Raw genomic sequence first — 12997 nt, 5'->3', positions numbered from 1 at the left:
GTGCTTGATTATTTTAATGCTAGGGAAAAAATCTTGTAGGATAGTGGCAATGGCATGATTAGCAGTCTGTAAAGAACTCTTTGTGAAAGAGAGAACATAACCTCTATGGGGCTCTACCTGATGGGGAAAAAAATGTTGGTGGGACACTAACAATAATAATTAGTGAGAGAGCTACTAGTAATTTACTAGCTTATTATCTTTCTTAAACTGGGAGGGAGATGTTTTTAGTTGTGAGGATGACAACAAATCTACTAGTATTTGTCCCTGAGATCCAGAGATGTTAGATGTTTTGATACAAGATGTTAAATGTAAGGGACAGTTCCAATCTTGTATGTACCACTTCCATGTGATCATGGAGAGCTGCTGTGCACATCCAGTTTTATAGCTTGGTGGGTTACAATGCCAAGTTTATGATGGGAAGCTCAGGTTGCACACATCTTGGTGACACTTGTTCAAATGTTCAATCTCTACTGAGGCCCAGAAGCAAGACAAAGTTCTTTCTCAAATGTAGATTAGTATCTAAAAGTAGATTTAGTGTCTGCAGAAGATGGCACATATGTGCTCCCAAAACCTAAATGTCTGGGTTGTGATTCACCTATAGATACCTTCCAAAGGCAACTTTCAATGTCCCTCTATGTCACAGATGCTTTATAGCATTTGCTGGATCATATACATCAAGTGTCAGAGCAGCTTTCAAGGCAGTCTGGGGCTGCTTTAGAGCCTTCTCTGATTCTAGGCCTTTTTCAAAACTGGAAATCATTGGATTACTTGGTTATTAGATTAGAATATCATACTGAAGTGATGCAACTGCTATCTCTAAAATATTAAGTGGCACAGAGAGTTATCACTATTACTTAGTGGTAGATACAGTAACACAAGATGCAGCAACTTGTCCACTTTGTGCAAGATATCTTGGCCATCCTCAGACAACTGTGCCCCTAGAAATTTCACTCAGGTGACAGCCCCTGAATATGTTTCAGATTTATTTTCCACCCTATGACATACATTTATGTCTTGCCAACATATCTAGAATTGTTGCTACTTCCTGCTTAGTAGGGCAAATTGACATATTTACAATATAATGAGCCATCGTGCTGTTCTTTGGAATGGAGAAGCAATGGAGTTCCCTGCAAATTAGATGATGACATAGGACTTGGAATGCTGATGTATTCTAGAGTAGGATACTGAAGGTTTATTTTTGTCTCTATTTGCTAAGAGAAAACTGTTTATGATGACCCTTGCTAACAGGTATCAAGAAAAAAAAAGATGTTTGCCTGATTAATAGATGTATACCTGGTATCGGGGCAATTAAATTCATCTAGCACAGAAGCTGGCATTAAGTCACCACTTAACTTTCTCCAAGATCCACTTGCCTTCTGCATGGGCTAATAGGTGACTAAGAATATGATAGGAATCACCAACCTTTCATTTTTCAAGTCTATGATGGTGTCGCTAATCTTCAAAGTTGCTCTGGGAATTTGATATTGTTTCTAATTTCCTCTTTTGCTTTGTAGAGACAGTTCTAGTGTCTCGTGCTAGGCTACTGATGCTCTAACAGCTCATATCCCATGTGTCAGAGAACCAGTGCAGAGATTCTTCCATTTGCTGAGCATGTCTATTCCAACTATGAATTCTAGAACTCGTGTAGTAACCACAGAGTGTGAGGACCCACTGGGCCCACTCTGAGACACAACCAAGCCAAGTTTCATTCACCATCTGAACTCTATCAGACCTTCCTCTGACTGGTGGACCACAGCAGCGTTTTAAGTCTCCAGGAATTAGCATATATTCACAGCTAGTGTCCAGGAGTTCTCCAAAAGTCTGGTTATTTCTCCTTCCCCAACATACAACTACTCTTGTAAAGGATTATAGCTTTAAGGAAAGCTATGAGAAATATTTACAGTATACTTTATTTTGCCATGCTGGTCCTTCTTCAAGTGGACCCAGTCTCCATTTGTTTTCAAAGGCTCTGTATTTGTCAACTGGCTCAAGTCTGGAGATTGTTGAGATGTTGTGAATCTCTACAGTTCTTAAGTCACATTTCTGATCATGAGACATAGAGATTTCCTGCTCATACAAATCAAGTAAGACTTTAATAGGCTTCCCATTTATTTCATTTGTAGAGACACTGTGATTAATTATCCAATGCCAAAAGTGTTGTCAGGTCAAACTGTTTTAATTACTGCTTTGATTCTGTGCCCAATTATGGCAACCACATCCACTTTATATCTCATAATTAAATGCTGCCACTTGGCCACTGCAACTCCAGTATCTTATCATCCCCATTGAATTCAGGGAGCGAAGTTCAATGGCAACACTCTCATTCCTAGTTCACAGCAAATAGTAATCATAGATCTTCTACAGAATGCTAGAACTCCCTTTATGAGTTTATTTCTTATAGCCTCGATGAAGGGAATGTTCTCTGGAACATGGTAGGGAATGACTGAGCAACGGTGCAATCTCTCTCAGCCTTTGAATACCTTCTTCTCCAGTAACTATGGAGGTTCTGACAGATCAACCTCCTTCTATGTATGCTAGCTTTGGGTATAAAGTTATAGTCAACCAAATAGAGCAAATTGTCACAATTTCTTCAACACATGGTGCTGGGAAAACTGGAGAAAGATGATATTGGATTCCTATCTTACACCACTTACAAAAATTAACTCAGACTTGAAGGGCTGGCCCAGTTACATAGTGGTTAAGTTTGCATGCTTGCCTTTGGTGGTCTGGTGTTTGCAGCTTTGGGTCTGGGTGCAGACCCAGCACCACTTGTCAAGTCATGCCGTGATGGCATCCCATATAAAATTGAGGAAAAATTGCCACAGATGTTAGCTCAGAAACAATCTTCCTCACATATACACACACAAAATTAACTCAAAATAAATTAAATAGGGGCTGGCCTGATGATATAGTGGTTGGGTTTGACGTGCTCCATTTTGGCAGCTCAGGTTCACAGGTTTGGATACCAGGTGCAGACCTACACCACTCATCAAGCCATCCTGTGGTAGTGACCCACATACAAAATAGAGGAAATGTTGGAAGAGCTGTTAGCTCAGGTCGAATCTTCCTCAAGCAAAAAAAGGAAGATTGGCAACATGCGTTATATCAGGGCCAATCTTCCTCGCCAATAAATTAATTAATTAATTAATTAAAAACTTAAAAGTAAGGCTCAATCTATAAAACTCCTAGAAGAAAACATTGGGAAGAAGCTCCTTGACATTGGTCTCGGCAGAAGTTTCCTGGATATGATACCAAAAGTACAAGCAACAAAAGAAAAATTAAATAAGTGTGACTACACCAAACTAAAAAGCTTCTTTACAACAAAAGAAAAAAATCAACAAATTGAAAAGGTAACCTACAGCATGGGAGAAAACATTCACAAGTCATATATCTGACAAGGGATTAGTGTCTATAATTTATAAAGAACCCATAGAACTCAATAGCAAAAACCCCCCAACAAACTGATTGAAAAATGGGCAGAGGCTCTGAATAGATATTTTCCCAAAGAAGAAATACAGAGGCCCAACAAGTACATGAAAACATGCTCAACATCACTAATCATCTGTGAAATGCAAATCAAAACCACAATGAGATATCACTTTGTACTTGCTGGAATGGTTATCATCAAAAAGACAAAAGATAATGACAGTTGGCAAGAATATGGTGAAAAGGGTACGTTTGTGTATTGTTAGTGGGAATGTAAATTGTTCAGCCACTATGAAAAGCAGTATTCAACTTCTTCAAAAAATTAAAAATAGAATACCAGGTGATGCAGCTGTTCCATTCCTGTGTACTTATCTGAAGGAAATGACAACACTCACTCAAAAAAATATATGCAACCCCATGTTCATTGCAGCCAAGTCTATTGGTGTCCATCAGTGAATGGTGTCATCAATGGAGGAATGGATAAAGAAAATGTGGTATATGTGTACAATGGAGTATTATTCAGCTGTAAAAAAGAGCAAAATCTTGCCATTTGTGACAACATGGATGGACCTTGAGGACTTTATGCTAAGTGAAATAAGTCAAAAAAAGACAGATATTGTATGATCTCATTTATATGTGGAATCGAACAAACAAACAAACAAATGAACTTATAGACACAGAGGACAACTCAGTGGTTGCCAGAGGCAGGATGTGGGAGAGTGGGTGGTGGGCAAAATGTTAATAATGCTGTATTGTATATTTAAAAGTTGCTAAGAGAGTAGATTTTAAAAGTTCTCTTCACAAGGAAAAAAATTGTATCTCTGTGGTGATAGACGTTAACTAGACTTATTGTGCTGATCATTTTACAATATATACAAATGTTGAATCATTAGATTGTACACATGAAACTAGTATCATGTTATATGTTAATTAGATCTCAATAAATCATGAGTTCTTTAAAACTGTTCTATACTATCTGGAATTAGTTTTCTGATAAAATTAGATTTAAAAGTATTAATGACCCTGTTGTCAGCAATAAAAGGGATACTGACAGTCCTTAGCATGAAGTGACTAAACAGTTAGATCAATTATCACCTATAGACACTTGCACTTGAGTGTACATAGAAGGCAAGGTTTTGGATGATCAAGTAATTGCTGTCAGAGTATTTTAGTAAAAGTAAGGAGTATGATGAGTTTGGTTGGTTCTTTGTAGGTGCACTGGAGGTCTTGGGAAAAGAAATGATGAGTTCAAGGCTTTAAATTCCCACCTCAAGACCACGTAAGGGACCAGAAAGCCTCTACAACTGCCCTAGAAGAAACTTTCGACTTTTGTAACTTTGGGGTCATGTTTTCCAGGGGAACAAAAATTCTAATATGTGGACGGCTGAGTTACAAGGCAAATTGAGTTCACAATCTCATACCGACCCTTAAATTAAAGTTATGGGATTGATTGGAGAAATGTAAAACGTTGGAAACTAGGAAAACTTATTCTGATAATACTAGGAAACTTGAATCAATCCCTAAATTCTCCCAATCCTTCTTCATTGATGGAATTTTCCCTTATCTAAAGAGATTTTCTTTGCTTATCTGAAGAAACTGTAATGGTCTCTCCTGAGTTGGTTGCCATACAGTGGCCTAATGATAATCTTTAACTCCTGACCCTAAATATTGCTCCTAGTCCTACAACCAAGGTCAAGTTCCAGAAAGCTCCAGTAAGTCAGGAACAAAGTGAGATTCATGAGAAGATGTGAAACACACCCGAAGAATTGCAAGATTTTACATATTTATATTAACAGAAATCTGGAACATACATATGGGAATGGATCCTAAGGAGGTTGGACTAGTGTGGAAGGAATATGATGTTGAATTGGACCAAATTTAATGATATTGCTGTACTAAGCAATGATTCTGTATTCAAATATGTTAGCTCACATGTCTGGGAATGACTGTAACAGTTTCCTTTATTTGATTGACTATCAGCTTAAACTGAAAGCTAGAATACAAAGAATGAGTTGATCTGCCAGAACCTCCTTAGTTTACCCTTGGAAGAAGATATTCAAAGGCTGAGGGAGATTGCAGTGCTGCGATTGTTGATGCAATTTTCCTCTCCCTGTTATTATTATTCAATTATTATTTACTTTCCTTGTTATTCAAGGGCTTTCTTTTGGCTTCATGACCAAAAATAAATCTTAGTAGGGAAAGGAAATAGTAATTTACAGAAAGAGATGTCATCCTCAAGTGACCCATTAACCACTCTTCCCTTTAGTTACCCTGGGAAGACCAACATGATTCTAGGGGACAATTCCCATAATAGATTGATTTCCAGCTGGCAAAACCAAGTCTCTGAAGCTCCACTTGGTCACTACCCAAGTACAATTAGTGCTGTTAATTAACTGCCTTTACAATGGCAGCATTTTGTGTAACTCTTTGCCCAGAGGAGAATTATACAACAGGCAAAAACTTTCTGCCATGTTCTAAATCCCTGAAGATTCAGTTGCTTTATTCCCTGAGGCAAAGGAGCAAAATTTCCCCTGCTCATTGTGTTTCAGTATTAAAAATATGCATGCATTGATGAGGGTAGCCTCTATCAAGGGTAGTTGGATATTTGTCTCCAGAAAAGGGTTGGATGTTTTGTGTTATCATTCATTCACCATGTTTTGCTTTTGCTTTTAATTCTTTATTATTTCTTAATTGCAAAATAAAACATGATACAGAAAATCGCACAAAAATTTATAGCTTAATCGATTTCTATAAAGTACTCATCACCCAGGTCAAGATATAGAACTATGCCAGCTATCCCATCCCAGAAATTTTCTCTGTGACTCATCCCAATCACAACCACCTTTCCCCTTAAAAATAACCATGATTCTGTTATAAGCAAGAATTCCTTGCATTTTTTTAACAGGTTCATATTCCAAATGTGCATCCCAAGACCCTATTTTTTGTCTTGCCCATTGTTTTCATTTGACATGTCTTTCAAATCTCTTCTAACATGGAGATTTCCCTCCAACTTTTTTATTTTCCTTGTAATTTATTTTTTGAAAAGCTTGGGCCTTAACACTTGATTTCCCACACTCTGAATTTTGCCGTTTGCAGATTCAGTAGTATCTCAATTGAAATATGTTTTTTATTTCTCTACTCACATATAATTTAAGATTCGTGGTATTCTGTGTCTCCTAGTAGAGATAAGGAATGGAACATGTGGTTTTCTTTGTGATCCATATTAATTTTACAGTTTTTGTTGATGATATTTATAGACAGTCAGATTCGTGTGGCTGCCATTATAGGAGGATTAAGCAGAATCCAAAAGTTATAGAGTCTTTTTATGATATTTACATTCAATCTGGCTTGGGTAAATTTTATTATACATTGTGTGGTAAAATTCAATTTAGGTTTCTTTTTTTCATATGGAAAACTGTTTTATCTATCTCCATTTCCTGAAAACTTACTTATGTCTCCACATGCCATTTTGAAATTTCTCATAGTTTCACATATGCATGCGACAGTTTCAGGGATTTCCAATTTCAATGGTCAAATTGTTTATCTTCATACTACACTGTCTTAATTTTCAAGCTTCATAATAAGTTATATTGTGTGTAAGTTTTTGTGTAGACATATGTTTTCGTTTCTCTTGAGCATATTCTTAAAAAAGGAGTTGTTGGGTCATATGGTAACTCTATGTTTAACATTTTGAGGAACTGACAAACTGTTTTCTAGATCAGGTAGACCATTTTGCAGTCCCATCCATGTATGAAGGTTCTGTTTTCTCCTCATCCTTGCCAACACTTGCTATAATCTGTCTTTTTGATTATAGCCTTCCAAGTGTGTATGTGAAGTACTATCTCATTGGGGTTTGATTTGCATTTCCCTAATGGCTAATGATGCTGAACATCTTTTAATGTTTTTATTGGTCATTTGAATATCTTTTTTTAAAGAAATTCCTATTTTCCATTTTAACAAGTTGTCTTTTTACTGTGAAATTGCAAGAATTCTTTATATATTCAGATATGAGGCCTATTTCAATACATCATTAGCAAATAATTTTCCATTCTGTAGGTTGTGTTTTTTCTTTCTTGATGATGTCCTTTGAGGCTGAAAAGTATTTAATTTTGAGAAGTTCAATGTTTTTTGTAGTTTGTACTTTTGGTGTCACATCCAAAAAGGTCTTACCTAATATAAGGTCATACACATCATACACATTTATTCCTATGTTTTCTTCTCAGTGTTTTTCAGTTTTAGGTCTTATATTTATATATGTTCCATTGGGAGTTAATTTTTGTATATAGTATAGGGAACAGGGTCCAACTGCATTCTTTTGCAGAAACAGTTTATCTTATGAAAAGTTGACATTAGTTTGATAAGTGAATTATACTAATATTTATGCCTAACAAGTAGAGTATGTCTGAAAATAAACATCTTGGGAGATTTTAACTTTGAGTAATAGAAACTAGCTTATGTTAAATTAAAATCCCCATAGATATCAACTATACAGTTTATACAAAATATAAATGTAACTATCTGAAGATGCTGGAGAGTAACACAAAGCAGGCAGCAACTTGAATGAGTCAGCCCTTGAAAGAAGTGTTTACACAGTTTCCTTTCTTTTTGAGGAAGATTAGCACTGAACTAACATTTCTCACCAATCTTCAACTTTGTGCTGAGGAATACTGACCCTGAGCTAACATCCATGCCCATCTTCCTCTATTTTATATGTGGGACACCTGCCACAGCATGGCTTGATAAGTGGTGCATAGGTTTGTGCCCAGGATCCCAACCAGTGAACCCTGGGCCACCAAAGTAGAACACATGAACTTTACCATGCAACCAGGCCAGCCCTTATACTGTTTGTGCCTGAAGAAAATCCCTTAATCAGCATATGGTAGCTAAAAGTCAAGGAGAAAACTGTAGCCTCAACGTACTATGAAATCAGAGGATGGAGTTGGAGACTGCAAGAGTGGCTGAAAAATGAGGGGTAAAATTTAATAAAGGAGGGGTTCTCAGTAACGGTAGTCCCAAATTTTGTTAATGATCTTCACTTAAATCTTTGGCTCTCCTCTAAAGCACACATAACTTCTATAGACTTTGAGATTACTAGTGAAAAGTAAAAGCTAAGAGGCCAAAAATTTTGATCAGTTTGAGTAAGGCAGACAGAATTTGGAACATAAGTCCAGTCATATTAATTATATGATAGAGCAAGAATAAGTACTCTTCAGAGGAAGATAATGGAATCTAGAACCTGTAGAATGCATTGTTTACAATATCTGGTTCAGATGAAAACAATTAAACATACGAATATAGGAAAATGTGAAGTCTGATTAAAAAGGCAGTCAATAAATGATAACATCAGGATGATTCAAATGTTGGAATTAGGGGACAATGATATTAAAGCAGCTATTATAAATATACTCAAGGATTTAAAAAAACTATGTGGACGTAATGAATATACAGATAAGAAACAGCAGAGAAATGGAAAATATAAAAAGAACCTAATGGAAATTCTACATGGGCTAAATAGTAGATTGAATGCTTCAGAAAAGTAAGTTAATGTGAAGATAGAGCAATAGAAATCATATTATCTGAATAAACGTGAAAAAGAAGGTTAAAAAATAAGAAGTGAGCCTAAGTAGCCAGTGGGATAATATCAAGCAGTCTAATTTATGTGTAATTGGAGTCCCTGAAAGGAGAGAGAATGGAATGAAAAGTTTATTTGCTGAGTTAATGCATTGAAACCCCCAGACTTGGTGTAAACAAAATGACATGCATATCCAAGCAACTCAATGAAATCCAAGTGGGCATATGCACAAATGAAGATAACCACATCTAAGCATATCATAGTTAAACTATTGAAGACCAAATAGAATATCTGGAAAGCAGCAAGAGCAAAACAACTTATTACTTACACAAGACAAATTATAAGAATCGTGGCCAACATCTCAATAGAAATAATAGAGGTCAAAAGATAATAGAATGGCAACTTAAAAATGGTGAAAGAAAAAACATCTGTCACCATAATTTTATATCTGCCAATAATATCTTTCATAAATAATGGTGAAGTAAAGTCATTCTCAGAAATAAAAGAATTTTGCTGCCAGCAGGTCCACTTTATAAGATATACTGAAGGAATTTTTTAGGTTAAAAGGAAATTATATGAAATGGAAATACATGTCTCTAGGAAGATGTGGAGGCCTGTAAATGGCCACCCCAAGATATGTCTCTTTGACATGATGATTATTTGAGGCTGGTTACTTTAAGACAGGAAATCAACTGAAAAGTAGAATTTACTTACCCTTTGTAGGAGACATTTACATTGTAAAGGAACTCTCCATCTGTAAAGACTCTTAATCAATGGAGAAGGCAAGGGCTTAAATCTGCATTTGTTTATTGTGCTTGTTTGGTAACCTCCTCTAACTGGCTCCCTCCACCCCCAGTGTCCTCCTTTGTCTTTTGGCTGGATATGATATTTGGTGTGGTGGTTTCTGCCATTTTGGCAAGTTGCTTGGCTTGCCTGAGCCTCTCCCATCTATACATTGACAAATAGAAATGGCAAGCAATAAGGATATATTGGAGTACATGAGGAAGCCATGTGGTGTAAGCCTAATTCCGCCTGACTTTGCTATTTTTTCCAAAAGGGCCTGACTGTGGCCATTGAGCACGCATTGTATATCTGCTTTAGATATTCCCTATGGCAAGAACAAAGCCCTTGAGATAAAGGTGCAACTTCCGTCCCCCTCCCAACGCTAGCATTTCTTTAAGGGTTAAGCATCTTTCCTTAGGCTAGGAACTGATTGCTTCACTCACCTGTGACCACCCAGCTTGAGACAATAGACTTGCCTCCTGCTATGCCCACCTAGACAGCAGACCCACTATCTGCTGTGTCCATCAAGCGCTGTGCCAACAGGGCAATCTTGTGACTATTGTGGGAGGGACATTTCAATCATATGTGAAATATCCTGTTTGGGGGTATATAACCACTCTGTGCACCCCACTTCTTCAGTGCCCTTTCTTCCTTCGGGAAGAAAGGCCCCGGGCCATGGTCCTCATAAAGCTTTGTTTAATTTTCTCTTGCTATTCTGTCTCATGTGAATTTAATTTGTTCTCCGACCACACGAACCCAGAGAAGGTAGAGGAAATGTCTTCCCCCCTACAAAGGAAAGAAAAGTACCAGAAATGGTAAATATGTGGTGATTATGAAAGACTATGTACTTTTTCTTTTAATTTCTTTAAAAGATACATTGCTGTTTAAAGCAAAACTCGTAACATCATATTGTGGTGTTAATAATGTATGTACACATAATATATATAACAGAACTACAACCATAATTTGATATTTTAACAATCCTCTTTCAGTAATTTATTGAAGAAGTAAGCAAAATTCAGAAATAGCATAGATGATTTGAACAATAACATCTATCAACTTGACCTTCGTGGCTATAATTCTATACCCAGCAAGAGCAGAATTCACATTCTTTTTAAAAGCACGTGAAATGCGAAGATAGGTCATAAAATTAATCTCAAGAAAACCTCAAGATGTGCACCTTAACAAAGTATGTTCTCAGAACACAATGTGTTTAAATTAGAAATAAATAAACATAAGATATGTAGAAAAGTCTAAGCATCCATTTATCCCAATACATTCAAGGAAGAACTTAAAAGGGAGATTGGAAAGGTTTTGAACTGAATTATAAGAAAATTACAATATGTAAAAATCTGTTATGTAATAAAGCATAACTTAGATGGAAATTTATTGCTTTAATGATGTTATTAGAAAATTAAAAAATACTTTAAGTGAATTATCAAAGTTTCTCTTTTAAGAAGCTAGAAAAGAACAAACAAATTAAATCCAAATAAACTAAAGGATAGAAATATTACAAATAAGAGAAGAAATCAATTAAATAGAAAATAGACAAAATATAGTAAATTTATGTGTTAGAGTTCTGCAGAAAACCAGACCAATAGGTAGTACATGTGTGCATGTGTGTCTGTGACTGTGCATTTAAAGGAATTGGCTCACACAGTTGTGGAGACTGCCAAGTGCAAAATCTGGCAGGCTGAAGACCCAGGGAAGAGTTGATGTTGCAACTTGAATCCAAAAGCAATCTGAAGGCAGAAGTTCCTCTTGCTGAGGAGCTGTCTGTTTTCTCCTAAGGTCTTCAACTGATTGGATAAACCAAGTCACATAAAAAAAGATAGTCTGTTTTACTCAAATGTTTAGTGATTTAACTATTACTCTCATCTAAAAAGTATCTTCAAAGAAACATCTAGACTGGTGTTTGACCAAATATTTGGGTACTGTGGCCTTCAAATTGACACGTAAAATTAACCATCACAATTAACTGAGTCAAAAATTGAATTCTGAGTTATAATTAGAAAGAATCTTTTTTTCATATTATAGACAATTAACACAGACCTATACTGAAATACCATCAAATCACTTCTTTTGGGTTGAACTTGATTTTTAGAAATTGCTCTTTTAAAAATTTAATTTCATTTTAAATTATGTAAAAATATTTGCATGATTTTAAATTCAAAACTATAAAATAAGACATTCATAAAAGTTTATCTTTTATCAGTCTTTTGCCCTATTTCCTTTTCCCTCTACAACAGCACAATTTTTATTATCTTTTTTGTCATTTAAAACATATTTATATTAGTATTTATAAAATATATATTTATAAATTTTATATATATAAATCTAATGTATGTATCCCCATTTTAACATAAAAATTAGCATATTAGAGACACTATTTTGAACCTTACTGGTTTCACTTAACGTATGCTTTGTAGATTCCTCCAAAGCAGTATTGAGGTATATTCATCACTCATTTTTACAGTTGCTTAATGTTCCATTGTGTACAGTTAATTTGCATAATTTATGCAGTTCTTACTGATTGTCATTTTGATATTTTCCATTCTTTTGTGGTTAAAAACAATGCTTTGACAAGTAACCTTGTAAATTGTTTATTTTACATTTTTGTAAATATACCCATAGGGTAGAATGAACATTGCTGGGTCAAAAGTTAGTAGTATGGTAATTTTTGTAGATATTGCCAAGAGGTTATACCATTTTGTACTCTCATCAATAATGCATAGGAGTGTCCCTTGCTGTACAGCTTTATCAACAGGTTATATTATTAAATATTGATGTCAGATATTTGATGCCTTATACATTAAAACTGATATTTCATCTTAGATTTACTATGCATGTATCTTAATATGAGAGAGCTTGAACATTTTTTTCATGAATCATTTATATCTCCATATATATGAATTGTAAATTCATATATTTTGCCCACTTTTCTGTTTGTTGGCATTTTTTAAAGAAATTCTTTATATATTAGTGCTACTATTCTTTGTGATGTAAGTTGCAAATACTTTACCCTGGTATTTCATTTATCCTTTTTTTACTTTTCTCAGTTTTATCATGCATTTAAAAATTAATTTTATGTAGTTAATATTGTCTATATTTATCATATTCATGGATTATAAAGAGATTAACTTATGTTTTCTTTTCATATTCATATAGAATCTTTAAAAAAATGTTTATCTTTGAATTTATTTAGAAATTGTCCTG

The sequence above is a fragment of the Equus quagga genome, chromosome 2 (genome assembly GCF_021613505.1).
Source record: "Equus quagga isolate Etosha38 chromosome 2, UCLA_HA_Equagga_1.0, whole genome shotgun sequence".
In the NCBI taxonomy this organism is placed as follows: Eukaryota; Metazoa; Chordata; class Mammalia; order Perissodactyla; family Equidae; genus Equus; species Equus quagga.
This window is presented reverse-complemented; position numbering follows the sequence as displayed.